The 19,102-nt window shown below is 35.0% G+C and overlaps 1 protein-coding gene across 1 annotated transcript in view; it reads left to right on the top strand.

Annotated features, from left to right (window-relative positions):
- The window catches only part of LOC108973479 (nuclear protein localization protein 4 homolog), a gene marked incomplete in the record, with an annotated part of 62,565 nt that overhangs the window by 41,152 nt on the left and 2,311 nt on the right, over nucleotides 1-19,102 (top strand).

The following is a 19,102-nucleotide window of genomic DNA, read 5'->3' as shown; positions in this document are numbered from 1 at the left end:
TGTTCTGTTTATTGTTATTTATTTCCTTATTTCATATGCCAAATAATTTTTCGCCGGTTTGCTGCATTTGTTTCGCAATTAGTTGTCGCAAAAACTTCTTGCAATTCATTTGATTTGTTTGTTGTATTTTTGTTTCTTTCTTATTTCACGCTTATTTTTATTTCTAATTTAATTTGGTGTGATTTCTAAATTTTTTTTAATATTTATTTTTTGTTTTTAATTTAACTAGTTCGACTATTGGAGGGCTTACTTTATTGATTCCTTATTCTCGCATTCGCTTGCATATATTTAATTAATGGAGCTTCTGCTACGCTGCCGCAACTAGAAATAGGTTTAAAAAGTTTTTTAATTTATGTTGTTGCAAGAAGTTGTTGTTTTACTTCTTGCCATTTCTAATCATATTTTTTTCTTTTCAATTCACAACGTTCAACTTAAATTATTGAAATGATTTTATCGATTTATTTTATTTTTTTAAATTTAATTTTTTTTTAATTTAAAAAATTTAATTTTTTTTTTCAAAAATTACCCCAAAAATGTTCATTATTGAGTTACTCCTTTGAAAGGTGGCTGAAAGGACCTTATAAAGCGGTATGTTAGATTTTTCCCAAAGAAAATTTATTTAAGGAAACTCAAAACTTTGGTGACTTTTTTGTTTGCTCCTCTAGACCTACTCTTTTGATTTAAAAAATGTTTAATGATATTTTATTACACTTTCATCGATGAAAAGCAATATCGTTTTGGTATTATTACTACCTGAAATATTCTATGACTAATCATTTATTGTGAGGGCTTGGAATTCGATATAGAATACAAGGGAGGTACTTAATACTTATTTTTATTTATTAGTATTACTGTTTGCTTATTTTTTATGTATTACTGCTTATTATTTATTATTTTGTTTTTATTTATTAACATGCCCTTGAACTTGATAACGTAAGAATTTTACTAAATTTTATTTCCCGCTTCTTATTTTTTCTTTTCTATAATTTCCATATTTTTAATTTTTATTCTGTTTAAAATTTTGAATTATTTTCCTTATATTGTACTACTGGTTACTTTAATTACGTTAATTTGTGCAACTTTTCAAATTGCAATTATTACTATATTTCTTTTAGCACTTAATATCCCTGACCTCATTTATTCGCATTTACCAACAAAATTTATTTACTCACTTTTTGCAATATAATTTTTATTGTTATGCAATTTTAAGTTTGTTGTTTCTTATGTGTTATCGTGGTTTTCCTTAGTATTTTGCTTTTTCAATTTTGTTGTAATTTTTATTTGTTTTTGCTTGCCCTAGCACATGTACCACTTTACTCGTGCATGTCGCATGCAACAGTGTTCACATTGGCAACATGAGGCGCAACATGACGCCAAGTATCGCGTGCTGTCACTCCGGCGGCTCATTTATTTATATTATTAGATTTTTATTTTTTTTGCAATAAACTTTATGTTTGTTTGTGTAGTTAGTGTGTGTTTATGTTTGTGTGTGTATTAGTTCTATACTAATACTTGTGTCTGCTTAACAAGTTGCTTAGGAACTTTTGCTTATCAACATATTGTTGCTTCTCCATATCAATTCGAATCGGTGGTGTATAATGCGCGTTTGCTTAGTGTAAGAGTGTGTTGTGTTGGATATTACTGCTACCTTTGCTTACTGGCAATACTATTAATTTCGTTTATTGCATTATTCCATTGTGTTGGTGGGGTGTTTCTTGTTCTTGTATTTTCTTTGGTGGCTTCCGTTGTCGTGCGAGATTGTCTTTGAATCTTACTATTATTTCTTCACAATACTCCCCTCTCTAATTAGTAATTATATGTATATGTTTGTATGTATTTCGCATTCACTTTGGCATCAACAAAGCTCTCTGCTTTGCTGCTTTCCTCTGCCGTGCATTCTGTACTCTCTATTGGGCTCTCTTCGCGCCTGGACGCTCAGGCGTCAACGCTGAAAAGCCAGCAGCTATTTTCGAAAGTGACATATGTTAACGCATTTAATGTTGTTTTATTGGAAATTTGTATTTCAAATAATATTGAAATTAATGATCATATAACTATTTTTCTTTTATTATTTACATCAATTAATTATTTTTGTTCAAGTATTAACTGTTGCATTTGAATCGGGGTGGCTGTGCGGAGTGGAGTGCGCTAGTGGTCAGCTAGTGAACCCTTTTGCCTTCGTTTGCACAGTTGTGACGTTGGTGCAGGCGAACAAAGTATTGGAAGTAACAAAGTAGCAGCTAATAGTTAGCACCATTTGGGGGAAAAGTAACGATTTTTTTCATAGACTTTCACACTAGCAAAGCACCTCTCGTCTCCTGTTAGCAGCGCTCTACTACACGGTTTGTTTTTGTATTATCACATATTTTGCACGGTTACTTTATTTTAATTTATTTCTCTTCAACCCGCACACAAATTTTAACAATTTTTCTTTGTTTGTTATTTTGTCTCATTTGCAAATATTCTTCCCCGACGCTACGAAAGATTGCGCAAAACACTTAAGTAAAACTGTTGTATGGCAATTAGTAAAAGTAAATATTGTTTCCCCTATATTTTTATTGTAAAAAAAGAACCGTTGCTTTGCGCAAATTTTATTTGAAAATGTTTCTGCGTGTTTGTCCTCCGCGCCGTCGGACAGTTCGATTGCAAATGTACGCTTACGCTCGCGATTTTGTAAATTTCACTTTCAAAATGAATTGCTTGCTGTAAGGGAGAAAGCTTTTTCGTCAGCAGAACAAAACACTCTATACACTCCAGTGTGCTAACATCTGCTCTGATGGCACACTGTGAAGCTTGTTAGGTGAGGGTGTAAATAATTTGTTTTGTGTCGTAATATGAATACATATCAGTAACTGTAGAGGGGCTACACCACTGACATTTATGTGCGTATGATATACTCTCTCTCTCTCCCACTCAATCTCTTTCCTTTTCTCTGCAAAGTTTTGTTAAAAAAGCTTCCTTGGGATCTTTGCAGTAGGGGTTGCGTTGGGTTGAAAATTGATGTGCTTATCTATTCCGTACAGCATGCTTTCTCTTGCGCTCTGCTTGGCGCAAGGTCTTTTCTCTCAATTTTCCGCATCATTGTAGTCATTTCTTGCACTGCTTTTGTGGTTTGTCAGAGTCAATGTCGACATTAAAATAGTTAAAGTTTACCAAAAACAAAACAGGTTGGGTCTGCCAATAAACAAAACGGTAAAGTAAAAATAGTATGAGCTGTGCTTTTGCTCAATTTCTCTTTGTTTTGCTCTCCAATTTTTTAACGAGTACTGTTCTAGAGCGACGGGCCCTTTATTTTCCTGCTATTTACGGCACATATATAGCTTACAGTTATAAATACACTAGTTTTCCATGCGGTTTTGGTATACGTATTAGGTATGTATCTGAGCTTGTCAGCCAAATTCTGCGTAAAAAGGTAGTGTATAAATATGTACACGCAGATATTGTTTGTGTATGTATGTATGAACCTCATAAAGCTCAGCATATGCAACACGTTAATCTTACTGCTTACTACTACACCAGTGACGCACGTGCTTTCAGCTTCAAGGTATTCTGATGATAAAGACAATATCAGTCGGCACATAGAATATTAATAAAAAAAATATATATTCAAAAAATCAAACGAAAAATTAGAAAAATTCGTGAAAGTTAACAAAAACGAATAAATCTGTACAGAAAATGATTGTGAAAACAATAAAAATTTACATGAATTTGTCACTAATTAGATCCTTCTTTTCAAACGTGCAAAACTGAAATTTATCCAAATAAAGTATTCTACAAATCTTTACTTCTCCAATACAGGCTCTTGCATCGAATATAAAAATGTTCATCATTAAGTTAAACGCAATTAAGCAATTAGGCTAGTTTTAGCGAAGACACTTAGCTTACGAGTATATGAAAGGAAACAATCACTTGGTACATTCGCTTTAAATAACTCAACTTGGAAAAAATTAATAACATATATTTTTGAAATGATATTTAAAATTTAAAGTCTTATGTGGCTATTTCAAAGTTGTATGTAGTTTATCTTGGTCTCAAACCTTCATACTAATCGTTCTTTAAAAAAAAAATGCACGGTTACCACATTAAAATTTGAAACGCCCCTTTCGGTTTAGCGAACAAATTTTAAAAATATCTACCAGTGTTTACGATTCACACATATATATGTATGGCATAAAAATATTTATATAAGAATATTTTACGTCCTCGTATTTGCAAGGGCTGCCACAGACCACAGAAGCTTTTCTTTATGTGTGTACATATGATTATACTGTATGATTCTTTGGGGGATTACAAGATTAAGTGCAAAATACCATGAGAAGACAAAATTCGTATCATTGTCTGACAGATATTATTATATACGAACATATGTACCTGCATACAAATGTAACTGCATACAGAGAATTCTTTGAAATCTTCACCGTTAGGCGCTTCGCTAAAATATATTAACGAGTGCGTACCGCATAAGTTGAGCTCGCGGATATACCAATAACATATTATACATATATATATAATATATATATTCGGAGTCCATCATATACATACATACACATCTATGTATTGTATTTACTCGAATACATTTATTAGTGTCGAGTCTCGTTAAGAAGAGATGATACCGAACAGAGGCTTTTGAGTCCTCTCAATTTGTTGATTGTATTCTTTAATATTATTTTCCGCAAAATTTGTATATACATACATACATATGAATTAAATAAATTTGTATGTATAGTACAATTACACATATTTGTTACTTCTGTTATGGTCCTGTAAGAGCACGTGAGCTGGCACCTTCTGTATTCTTACTGGCTATGCTCGCACGCAGTCGCAGTTTTTTCTCGTACGCTTTATGTCTTTTTCGAATTTGTTTTTTGCCAGGCTTTGGGTTTTGTTTGCGTTACTTTTCTGGTTTGTGCTCTCTACTTTGCGCTGCTTTCGGTTTGTAAAATTCTCTCGATTTTGCTTTCGTTGACCTTTGTTTCTTTTCGATGATAAGTACTATACGTCTTCCAGGTTATTATATTCTTGCAACATGTTCCTACAGAGTATGATAATTTTGCTCTTCTAACGGTTGTTGGTATCACCAATCATAATCTAGTTAGATATAGGATTATATATACTTAAATAATCAGGATGAGTTGAAAACAGAGTGACTGTCTTCCTGCCCGTGTGTCCGTCTGTGCAAGCGATAAATTGTACTGCAATCTGCTTAGAAAATGAAAACACAAAATTCCTAGTGTTTTAACAGTATCGAAATTCATATATACGAAACCAAAAAGGTTTGCGATAAGGAGCATGTCAGAGTATGATATACAATAAATATAAATAATATGGGCTGCGTACAATTTGTTCAAATCACTTCGGAAAAGAGTTAATATTTTAGAAAATAACTTCTTCGGGCCACAACACCAACCAATAATTGACTGTATTTAGTTGGCAGTTCAGTATTATTCTGCCTTTTGCCAAAAATAATGGCAATATATTGTTTATATTAAAGGTCAGGGATTCCCTTTCTCAAAAACTCCACGATTCAACGATTACAGCTTTTAAGTTATAGTGAACACAATCTCACAAAATGCTGGCATGCCATTATTCAATCTTGTTTGCAAACTCCACATTTCTACTATTTATTGTATGTACTATATACGGCATATGCTATGTATAAGTAAAATAAGTAAATATAATATATACAGTATAAGCATTTGATTTTCGTACTTTGAATTTCACCGCACATTCTCACACGTTTGTTTCCTTAGTTTAACGCTTTGTGAAATGTGTACTGTGTAAGCACTCAGTAAATGGACACATGCAAACATGAGAATGTCCATTAGCCTCTACTTATGTAGATTTGGAAATGAAAATCAAATATTGGTCTTATAAATTTTCCTATAAAACTGAAGTGGTCTCACATTTGAATATCAATATCCTTTGCACGCACAAATTCAGTACTTTACTTTTCGAATTAATTCAATATGTTCATCTATTTATTAGCAAATATTTGCTGATTTTTCAATATTCCATTTTTGTTCATAATAAATTTTCTTATTTTCTTTGCAGGTAAGTGTGACTGTATTGTCTAACTGGTAAAAGATGAGAGGTGGTCCACTCAAGGGCTTTGTGGTTGCTGTTCAAAAGTAAGTGAAATTAAAATTTATTTCCGCATAATGCCAGATTTAGTATCGTGATTGCGGATATATTCTCTCGTCCAGTGTTCTGTTTCATTTTTGCATAAAGTCCAACCGATCTTTGAACCTACGAGCCGTCTAACTTACATATACATTACTTATGTACTATATTCGGTTTCAATATTAAGTGCTTTGTATTTTAATATTTTGATAGTCTCTGGCAATGGCACGCAGCAGCTCTTACTTTACTAAGTTAGTAAATGAAAAATCAAGTCTGCTGCCTTTAAAATTTAATATCATAGGTACATATATATATACATGCACTCTACTTATGCAACTCACTCCAACTGTTCTTTGTTCTCACACGCTCATTTAAACTGCAAATTACTTATACGCCACCGGTGGGAATGCAATTGTAAACCGTGGTCTGCCCGCTGGCGTTGTGCGCAATGTGAGTTGCAATTACCAGTTTTTCGTTAACACTTTGCCCCTTTACATTTTCAACTTGGTTTTCTCGAGGGAAGACACCGACAAGTACTTAAAGCGAGTACATAGATTTGAGAGCAGAGCGCGTGCAATGAAGATGACTAGGAGTTTAGTGCACACTGCATCTAACAGCATAGTCATTTGGTGTGCCTAACTAGTTAATCCCAAAAGCAACGAAAGGCGAGCAGTTGTTTCACGTTTGGGTGATTTTTGCTGCTGTTGCCGCGATATAAATTGTGAGCATTATTTTACTTACGCTTTCAGTTCTATTAGGTTTGCTTTTCTAAAAATTTTTATATCTTCTCTATTGCAATTAGTCGCTGAGCGAAGTTGTATTCAGGCTCAAAAAGTGTCTATTTTATTTTTATGCAAAGCTCTACCACTCCCTCGACAATGTGGGATATAAATACGTAACCGAAATCAGCCCTAGATATCTATTGGACTTTATTACGGAGTAGAACCTTTTTTTTTACATACTCAACTACACAGAAATCTAGTATCTGTAGTACTCGTATAAGTTTAGTTGTATAGAAGGGAACTGAAAATAATTGGCTCAGCTCAAGTATAATAAAGAAGAAAAGAGCGCGGGATATTTCTACGATACGAAAACGTGGTTGCTTTCTAAAAATAATAAAAATATAATTCGTGGAAATATCGTCAACCCCAATATGTGAGTTTTGTGGAGAAAATAATGGCAACACAGATAATTTTCCGCTTTTTTCTCGAACTCTGTCATTTAAGGCTCATCAACAATGGATATTCGTATTCTGTGTTCACCTTTTTGCTCTTTGGGTTTATTGAGATAGAAGCCCTATCCGTGGTATGACATGAACATACCTTAAAGCCGATAGTACCGACGAAGAATAAACTGAAATAGACGCGCAAAACTTTCGCCTAAAATTAATATATACATACGTCGTTCTTTTCGCAGGGATATCGGAGTATACGTTTGTTCACAAATAGCACTGCTAAGCGTCAAACGATTTATTGTATCATTGTCATTGCCACCACCACTGCCACCGAATAAATGACTGCTCGCTTGACTGCCTGTGATTTTATAGTAATTATGACTCAGTTTGCTTGGCTGATGACGTTTCCCCTGGTGGTGTAATGTCATGAGCACATCACAGCCATTTAAGCATTTGCGAGCGCACACAAGTCAATTGTTTACGAGCAGTTGACATACTTACATGCATGCACATACTCACAAGTATACATCACTTGCGTGCACACTGTTGGAAATGCGAATAATATATGAAAAGTAGAAAACAATCAGCGCGCCTTACCTACCGCCTACGTACCTATTGCCGTCTCCATATTTAATTGCTCACTCAAAAGTTATAGTATTAGCAATGTCTGTTGACTCTGGCAATCGCTCAGTTCATCCAGTTCACGACAGCAATGTCAGCTTTTGTTGCGCCATAAATATTTCATTTCCATATGCACACTAATTTTTACACCTCCCGCCAGCCCACAGCGCTGTCACCCCGCATCCCTTTTAAATATTTACGTGGCAAGTTGTAACCACAACCACAGCTACATAGTTTCACCGTTACGGTATTTCGGTTTCCATTTGTGAAGCCACATTTTGCGGCGTTGTATGTGCTATATACGCTCTTCCCTCGTGCCTTGATTTGCATTTTACGTGCATTTATGTGATCTGTCAGTTCCTACTAAAGCGACAAGTAAACAAAGTTCCAAAAGAGCACACTAAGATAATTTGAGAATATCAAGATACAAAAGCATCGCAAATTTGACCTGAAAATTTTCAGCAGTTTTGCGACAAAGGCGTTGTATTGCCAACCAATGCGTGAAATCGAACAAAAGCAACTAAATATTATGGAATACACGTCGTAATTGGCGAAAACGTTGTCAATTGCAATACTGTCATTTTGAAAAGTCTCTTCAAGTTAACCTAGTAGGCTAACTTTGTGCTAGTGTATGACAAGTGAGTTGTGAATTTAGGTTTAGAATTGAAATGAAGGAGCCAACATTTTTAGGTTGGAAAATGACTTCACTAAAGCTTTTGTGAAGCTTTGAATTTATAATGTGATTAATTTGCTTACTGTTTTATCGTATTAGTACTATACGGCACTTGTATAAAACTTTAGTAAGCATTTTCTAAAAAAGTTTGTAAACAAAATAATGGAAATAGTATCTATGTATATCGTATATGCAAAATAAGATCCATTTTCTTCTTGAGATATTGGTGGTTCATACCATTGACTGAGTTTTTTATTTGTTCTATAAGACTCCACTTAGCTGAGAAGGTTGTAAAATAAACTGCCCCACAAATCGTCCACCCTCACTAAGTTGCAGTTGACTAAATAACCAATAAAGTTCTCTCCTGGACGCACCTTTCCTTTTATAGCGGCAATTATATAAATTATATAAACACCAACTACGCTACTCGTCCCACAACCCTAAGCTTTTCTGGCATAATAATTTATTAGTAGCTGGTTGTTTGCATTTAAAAATTCATGGGACGTTCAGTAAGATTAATAGACTAATCAAAATCATCTTAAGTTCAATCAATGCGCGATTAGTATTTTAGTGAGCCATGTTTGAGGATAATATTTGCGACTGCAGCTTACAACATGTAAAGGGTTTTAAAATGAAGTGCAGAGTATTTTGCGGCGGCATGGTGTTAACATCCACATACTTTATGCACCATCAGATCGTAGTTTAACCGTACTGGTCCTTTCAATTTGAGCATTTCAAGAACTCTTGAAGTTTGTGTAAATTTTCTGCAAACTTCACTCTATCAAAAACTATATACCAAATCTCTGACAATCTTACTAGCTGAGCTAACTATTTGAAAATCAAAAGGCATGAGGTGAGGGTCGTGACTTAGTAGCAAATCCATCGCTTTTAACAATGATAATCGAATCAATCAAGAAAGGGCGAAAAAATGTTCTGCTAATACATACTAGATAATTAGATGATTTTACAACATCAACTTATTGTTGATGGCGATGATGCTGTTGAGAAAGTGGAATAGACGATATGAAATAAAAACTATTCAAAAACATTGAATTTTGGTTATAAAATCTTTTTTTTTTTGTGTTGATTTTTTTTTTGCAGTTTAAGATAAATTTAATGATAATAAAATATTAAGAATATATCATATCTTGTCTTAAGAAATGTTGGAACTGCACCAGCATTTATGGATATTGTTGGCTTGACAGAACTTCCACATTGACAACACATTTCTGAGGTGTTAATTTTTAAACTTCCCACATTGGCAGCGAATTCCTCAGCCGTGCATTTAACCAATTATGTTTGTATGTATGCCAAAATCACTGGCTCAGCTATTAACGAGATGTGTTTAATTTTTTAGCAAAGTTTTCCACTGAGTGCCTTTGGCACGAGCTAAAACGTCGCGACACAAACGAAACAAGTGTTAAGTTAATGGTTTTAAAATTAAAATTACCGCCGCTTTTGTAGCGATTAAAATCACTCGCCACTTGGCAGCGCACTTCAGTTGACATGAGTGCCATATACATATATGTTTTATATCCAAAAGAGCTTGGCTGGGATTCAAAGTAACTTTTTGTCGACAAAAATCAACACTTTCAAATGCACTCAAACGCTGGTTGTTAGCTTAACAAAGTGGCTGGAGACGTCCCAAAGGGAGGTGCACTAGTTGTGCGACCCTTGGCAGCTGCAACGGCTCGAAATAATAAAGGCAAAATGACAAAGAAATGAAAGTAAATAGTTATGAGCAAATAATAATTTTTCTTTCGCTTGTCCGCCGTCACATGCGTAATAATAAAGTTAAGTCGACCAAAGTTGTTGGCGTAAGGCATGTAAAATATTTTTAGCTTGACAGTGAAAGTGGATTATAAAAGTCCCAAGTAGAGAGTAGAAGTGGAAAAATCAAGTAGCTCCACCCTCAGCTTCACTTAATTTGACTGGTTGTGCTCAGGTCGAAAGCTGGTCGACAGAAGTCAGTAGCCGTCAAACGAAAATAGAAATTTGTCTTACTAAAACAGAAAACGGCATGTTTATGTATACCATACATATAAACAACTTTTGTATAGATTTTTGTCCAATGTATTTTATCATTTCACTTAACTGTATCATAACAACAGCACTACTTCTACGAAAGTTAAATGCCCCTCCCGGTGTTTGTGGGCGTTTACGCCATTTGCTCCGGCTTAGGCTTTCTTTGTGCTGTTTGGTTTTGCCCTGCTTCTGTTGTCCGTCAGTTTTCTTACATGCTACATAACAAACATTAATGGCTATTTATTGCTGCCACATATATTTATATATGTATGTAAATATGAACGTTTATCCAAATGGTATAACTTCCCGAAGCTCACTTCAGCCATGGTATTTGCACGCCTTCAGTGCTGTGTGCTTGTTTCATTTAATCGCTTCGCTCAATCTGGCTATCCTTTTGGTGTCTTTTTCCTCGTAAAGTAATATTCCGTCGATTTTTAATTAAGCTGTGGAAATAACTACTGTCGTTGTCAGCTGGTAAGCTGATATTAAGCATTTTGTTGCCGGCAATGAATATTCAACCAAATTGGAATTTGGCTTGGCGGGTTTTGCTTATACTTATACGAAAATTGAATATAGCCGGAGTGAATGTTATGCTCAAGCATTCAATTCTTAACACTAGATTGCTTAGGCATTTTCACTGCTTTCGAATTTCAATTAAGAAAATAGTGATTTAAATAATGGCATAGCTTCTAAAAATTTGTGACTTTTTCTACAACATATAAATGGATTAATTAATCATTGTTTTTTCCTAAAAGCAGTCATTTTCGGGGGAGAGCGATCTGTCTACACTATTCTCAAGGCAATCGAACACTCTGAATAAAGGGTTAGGCCCTCAACCGTACGTATCATACGTGGGACTTGACTACATTTCCTAAAATTAATTATATAATACCTTATTTTCCGGCAACAATAATAATCGAACTCAAAACTTCAGTATTATATTTCTTCATGCTTTTCTTTTCTTTTCTATGCCTAGCATTTATACGAGATCAGACCATTAAGTCTGTGATGAATCAGATGGTGTTTAAAGGAAATTAAAACCGATTCCATCTTAACTATAGTTTTTCCTAACCTCTCATTGTTTAATATTCTTGCGTCAAATTCGCTTCTTTATCGCAGATAGGTTTTCTGTTTCTCCATATTTTTTGTTTTTTTTTGTGTAAATCGGATAGTCTCCCGCCTTGAACTGCTGCAAGAATTTTTGACATGTCACCTTAAATGCAAAATAACGTATGATCAAAAAATTTAAATTTAGTGCTTCGTTGACTATGGTTCACTACTTCAAATTTCATACATGTAAATATGTATGTACAAAATTTTAAGGTTCTGCTATCAGATGTAACCCAGTTTTAACCAATATTCAAAATTTGTTTCACTCATGTTTCATTTTATTACGTGCTTCATTCGCTCCCCTGTTAATTTCCGAAAATGTTGTTACGTTATTTTGCATTTTAGGTGACGATATACATGTCCAATGAAGGTTCACGTTTCAGCTTAATTCCCTAACATTAGAAAATGACATGGATACTTACCTCATGACAAAAGTATAATTGAAATTATTTTGTTTATTTCGGCAGTGCATAGTACCTAATAATTCCAACAGCACTGAAGGGCCTGAGCACGCAAAGTGTTTCCATTGAGTAGAATGCCATAATACATATTTATATTGGAATATTTCACATTTATCTCTCGCAAACACACACCGAAATGCAGTATATATGAATTATGTGGTTTTGCGAATTCGGTATTCATATCAGCAGCTGCAACTGACAGCAGCGGCAACCTTTAAATATTTTATTTTTCAACAATAATAAGATAGCTTGCATACCCGTGAGCACAAGTACGAGGTACATTGTGTGCAAACTTTTCACCGAAATTTATACACATACTCCAAGAGCTGCAGAAGTGAACATTTCCGAAATTTCATACTGCCAAGTGCATGCCAATCGAAAACAGTGCATTCGTTGAACAAGTTTGTGCACACACACCCTCACACGCATTTATATACATGTGGCAAGTGTTTTGAAATGCACGTGCCAACGAATGAGGTGTAAGTGTGGAAATAGGCCAAGGGCAAAACTGCGATATCAGCAGATATCTTAGGGTTATTTCTACAACACCAGCTCATTCAATTAAAGACCAGAATGTGGAGTCCCAAACTGAGGCGCAGCCTCTATCTCAGACCATGTGTGTCATTGACATTGAACATAGAAGCAATGTTGCAATTTGTAACCGAAAAGTAAACGCTTTCCGCAGACATTGAAAGCAGACAATTATATGGCTCAGGAAGGCTACTGGAAGTTTACTTAGAATTTGTGTGAGCAGAAGTCTACCATATGCAGAAGAGCAAAGTGCATGTAGAGATTATTTTTAATATTTTTTGTTTGAATAAAAATATGCACCTGTTTTACAGTAATTTTTATACAAGTTCATTCATGATTAAACATTTAACCAATTTTATTAGACACTTTCTTTACCACGATATCTATTAATTTTTCCACCACCTCGAGCGGCTTAGCTATTTCTACAGCACGAATGTTTCTTTGATTGGATTTCTGGTATACGCTTAGCTTTTCAAGAAACCTTACTAATGGAAGTCATGGGCGGCCAAGTTAGGAGATTTGAATATTTACTGTATACCTTTGTAAGCCATCAAACGTTCAGACACGTCCAACAGTGTCATATTCCAACAGATGTGGCTGATTGGCCAGCAATGGTCGGTACTCTTCCTTACAGCATTAATAACAATTGGGTTTTTACTCTAAGTATTTCACATGTATTCGAATTCTACTTTCACACCAGAAGTTATATCTCAAATGAACTTCTTTTTATTTTAACTCAACTATCGGTTCGATGTCAGTTACATGAAAATGTCTGAAGGACCACATTTTCTTTATCTAATCCTAATTTAAAGTAATATTTCTATATACTACTATGACAAAAAACAGTAACACTATGTCATTCCCCTCCTTGGCCCCAATATACTTGTGCCAAAGTTTTTTCCAATGCATGAAACAGGTGTTAAAGCCAATTTCTATTCGCTTTCTATGCGCATTGCGATGTCTTCAATTGGCTCAATAGCTAGAACTGAATAAGTAGAAGTCACACCGAACTAAATTGGGCGAATGCGGTGATAGCGGCACGTTATGTTTAGAAAATTTGGCGAAAAACTCACAAAGAATCAATAAAGTAATGCACTATCGTGGTGCATCACACTTAAATAATATTCCTTGTTGAAAGTTGGGCCGGTCGGAAGGAATGAGGAGTGCGCCAAATCTAGATTATCGAATAAAACTGTCCATAACCTTGATTTTTGCCCTTCTTTGACGTGATTTTTTCGACTTCGGCTCATCTTAGCCACGATATTCTGCCGATTGGTCGTCTATTTCCGGGTGGTAAGCAGGTATAGGTTTCATAACATCCTGGTAGTCGGAAAGCATATTTTGATCTGATATTTGGCTCAGATGTCACTGACACTTACACCAACCTAAAAAAAAATATATTTATACGAAATTTAAATTAAAAGGTCTTACTATTTTTTGCCCACAATAGTATCCCAGATACGTCCTTAGAGTTATCACTATTTCCAAAGTTCTTCAAAAAGTAAGACCTTCACACCACATTTTCCATAAACTTATTTAACATTTTATGAACGAAAGTAATTGCAGACTATGCAAGAAGTTATTGCTGCATCTTCATCATCGGTCCACAAACAAAAAGACGTTTTAGGCGCTCATAACGAACGCACACAGCAAGGAAGCAAAAACTAAAATTCGTTTATTCATTTCCTTAAAATAAATGATACTGACAAAGAAGTAGGCAACAAATATCTCCTTTGCACGTCAAGCTGGTGTTTTTGTTCAGAATTCGTCTTTCTTTTTTTTCGACCTTTTTCCTGCTTTACCAAAGCTTCAAGAAAAAAACTTCTAGCCATAAGTTCAATTTTTGTATATAAATAATATGTGCATGTATTTGTATATTTTTGTGACGGGTCAAGGATCCTACTCTCGACACAATGGCATAATTTTTCATTCGTGATTTTTATTAAGCTCCCGAAATCATTTGATTACATTCACTTTATATTGCTTAATATTTAATGAGAACCAATCGCAAGTGATTGATTTGATTCAATGTTGTTTATTGTCAGAACAAATTTCTTTGCTTTCGAATTCTTTGCGAATTTGGTGTAAAATGTGCATGTTAGGTTCTGCTTGACATTAAGGTGGGATAAATGCAATTAAAATTTGCACAGTTATTTTTACTGTCTATGGGATTGTCCGATAAATGTCCATGTGCACGATTATTTAAATTTAAAATTTTCCCATTCAGTCTAAAAACCGTTTTGTCCAACTATGGACTTTCATTCATGGACTATTTTTCGACATGTTTTGCTTCATGCAGTTTGCCTTTATAAAGTTTGCCTTTATTCTGTTATTTGATTTATTTTTGAAAAAATTTCTAATGCTTATTCAGGCCCTAAATAAACAATATATAGTACCATCTCGGTACTCAAAATTCGCTTACATTAAACAACATTTTGGCAAACCAAATTCCTTTATTCGTTAATTCAAATATGTTTCACAACTTTTTTTATTCTAATTCAAGCAAATTATGCCATATTTAAACGTTAGGCTGGGCAGTGGTGTGAAGATAATAGGGCAGATTATTTTGACGAGCAAAGCAAGAAAAGAAATGTCGAAGAAAAAAATTGACACGATTTTCTTTACCATTAAATTGCTTTGGCTTTAGTTTAGTTTCAAATCTAATCTTTCGATTGCCTTGCATACTGTCCCCATAACTTATTATTCCATTGTCGAGACTGAGAAGCTACCTCAATCAACGGCATTTCTCACCTGATACCTAAACTATTGTTTATACTTTGCTCTACAGGTACTTTTTCTTCAGCAACCACGTTTCCCCGCTTAATGTGGCGGAAATCTGCAATGCAAAAATAACACAAATTCAAAACAGAACAACAAATGATTTCATTTAAGGCACTGTTGAGCTTACAATTGCAACAATAACAAAAACTGTATTTTATCTCAGCAATGAAGACATTGCCACACATCACAAGCGGCTAAATAACATCCGCTACCACTGCAAGGACCCGTCACTCATTCGATTTCACTTTCCAGCAACCACAAGTCCTTCGCACTGAGCGAATTTGTTTGTGATTCAATTGCACCTGATGCAATTGCGCTGAATTCCGCATCAGCAGGCAGGCGCTTGTGACAAGTTTTCGCTATCAGCAACCAAACATTACCCTGTTGCACTTACTACATACATAATTCCGAGCGGTGCTTGGTGTTGCGGTTGGTCGCCTGGGGGCTAGCTCGTTGACGAAAGAAATTCGCATGAGCGCGTTGCAGTAGCCTTCAAACTAACAGTGTTACATTTTTCCTATATCCACAAACAGCAATTTCTCACACATACTGCTTGTCACCAACCCACGCAGCACACACAATCGCGCCGCAAAAATAGCAAGGACAGTACGTAAATTCACTTAAATACATGTACTACACACATACAAACATAATCATATGCATACGAATACATATAAACACTTTCAGCTGCATAAGTCAGTATACGAGCCGACGTGGCGTATACGCAACATAACGCCAGTAGCTTGCTACCTCCCACGTACACTCGCAAAACATCAGTTATTCTACAGTAGCCACCAGCGAGCGGCCCGCTTGTGCGAGCACACTCACACTAATACACACATCTGCAATCGTCATAAAATCTGATTGGCGACATTTGGTCTGGTAATTGAATTTTTAATACACATTATTGAGCCACCGAGTGTATGAGCACTCACTGGCAAGTGGAGAAATGTCTGTGCTAGCGCGAAACTCTCTGTTGGTGTAGTAGTGGTGTTTGTTTGGTTGCTGTTGCTAAATGTGCTAATGTTGTTAAGTGATTCACCAACATGCTGACTCAGTTTAAATGTGCAAACTGTTGCATACCTGCAGGCTGATTTTATCAACCCACCCACGTACGTGCTCATGTATGTGTAACGCACACATAAACGTTAATACACGCTAACTATGCGCGGGTAACCTTTGCTAGCATGAGTTTCTAGTGCTCAATAAGCACAACTTCACTGAGCTTCGGCTAGGACGCTGGTGACCACATTGCTTTGTGAAACCGCCGAAATGTACTTTGAGAATTCGGTTTACTTTAGATACAGCTTAGTACTTCCACTGATTAGTAAAGGTAAAACTAAAAACATGTTTTTATTCTCGTGAACACCTTAAACTGGCCATGACCTCTCTGTGATTAGCTGTTAAGAAAACTGATAGGATAATTAAATTCAATTTGAAAAAAAAAAATATTTTTAAAAAAAAAWAAAATATTTTTWAAAAAAAATAAAATTTTTTTTTTTTTTTTTGACAAAAATGTCTGTTTGTCACTGTTGATATTATTTGTTGACTAATAATTATATAAAACAACTAATTAAAATCAAATTCTAAGGAGCCAATTACTAGCTCCGAGTAACAGTAAACAATTTCTGCATACGGTTAGCTCCTTCTAAAACATTTCGATATTGCTTTCTTTATCCATATATTTTTCAACTGAAGCCTATGCACGATTACTCATATTCTCGGCTTGTACTCATTCTCTTTACCGTTATAGATAAAAATTACTTTTCAATTATAATTTACTTTGACGGTTGCTGCTGTTGATTTGGTTTTGTTGTCGCTTTTTATTTATATTTGCATTTTTTGTGCTACAACTTCTGCTATTACTTTAAGCTTTTCTTTAGCCTCGTCTTTTCAACACCCCTGTGTCTTCCTCCTTCTCTGCGCAACCTGCCAAATATATCTTCATTTAGGGTATTTTTGGTTTATTTTTAGTTCTTTGTATACATACCTGCTTCTTTTAAAGTTTTTCAAGCAATAACTTTCTTTAATCTCTTCGTGCCTTGCGCTTAGCCGTTTTTAGAGAGTTACTACGAAAATCCTCTTTGCGTTTTCTTATGTAGCAGCAACATATTCTCAAGAGCTTTTTTAGAACAACAAACTACAAAAAAGCTCTTACGTGTATTTATCTCGCGATACAGTCTGTATTAAAAGTTTTGGCCTTTTTCAAGCTAAACAGAAAATAAACTAAATATATTCTCTCAAAGTCTCTGCTGCTTGTCTTGTTAACAATTTTGATTCTTACTTCGACTATCAGATTTGTACGTTTGGGAGGATTTCGGGGCTGATCTTCGCGACATATACCACGTGAATCTCACTTGACCAGCGTATATATCGGTTCCTGTATTGTCCTTGGTATGAATCGTGAGAAATATGAATCTTGTATCGATGAAACGTTTTACGTCTTTCATAAAACAGTTGAGTAGATTATTTGATTTCGAGATTTTGAATTTCATAATAATCTCGAACGCAAGAGTTTTCATAATCCACATGGAATCCAATACACGAATCTTGAAGAATTCAAAGAGCAGCTAAAGGATTATATAGCTAGTTCAGTACCAAAAGGATGGATAGGTTTTTGTGGAATTCTGATATGTTATGTCTTGTTTAGTTAAAATTATTGGTTATGCTTTAAATTTTTGTTGTTTTTTGTATCTCGGGGTAAGTGACTAATGCTATAGYTTCATCAAGGTCAGGTCAGTTGTTGGTTATATAAAATTATCCATTTCGAAAGGTTTGGCTCCAAGAAGTAGGTCTTTAAGTACAAATTATAGTAAATTTCTCATTTTCTGTCGGAATGGGTGAAAGTGTTAGTGATTGTTGTAAGTCACGACGTAATTTGTTACTAAAGTATTTCAATGTCAAAGGCCACTTAGTTCTGGAGCTTCACCAAAACGAACTACATTTGCCACTGCAATTAATTAATTTTTTTTTAATTCACAAATGTTCTACTTTGCAAAGCGTATGCCCCATTTTTAAATACTTGACCTGATAACCTTGAGCTCCATACTAAGGACTATTCGCAAGAGAGAGCGGAACGAGAGAGAAAGCTTTGAAGTGCTCATAAAAAGACAAAGAGCCATATCATCGTTTATATATTTCAATATTTATTTATTTTCCTTATACACACATACATATGCATATACTATATATATAAGTGTCTATGTGGACTTATAGTATAAAGAAACATATGTACATATATTCAAATTTATTTATTTTTACACACACAATAAAAATGAAACGCATAAAGCGCCAGGACATTTAGCTTAATTGCCAGCGAAAAGGACAAAAGAAAACACATACACGCAAGACTTTTACGGACCAACGAAACAAAACACAACAATAACAACATACATTAACACCAATTTGAAGTGTCACAAGCCTCTCAGCACTTTGTCCGCCCATTTTTTGGGCCTAGCAGCAGCTACACGCACACCACACCATCCTCAACTGTTTTGCCCTCAAGTGCACTTACACACACGCACACACCAAAGTCCATAACCTTGTGGAAGGCCATGGAAAGCTATCAACAGAAGGACATAGGCAAATCCGAGATGAACAAGGTGA

This window comes from Bactrocera latifrons, unplaced genomic scaffold (genome assembly GCF_001853355.1).
Source record: "Bactrocera latifrons isolate USDA-ARS-PBARC rearing strain unplaced genomic scaffold, ASM185335v1 scaffold_48, whole genome shotgun sequence".
Classification (NCBI taxonomy): Eukaryota; Metazoa; Arthropoda; class Insecta; order Diptera; family Tephritidae; genus Bactrocera; species Bactrocera latifrons.
Note: the sequence above shows the minus strand (reverse complement) of the source record. Positions and strands in the feature narration are given on the sequence as shown.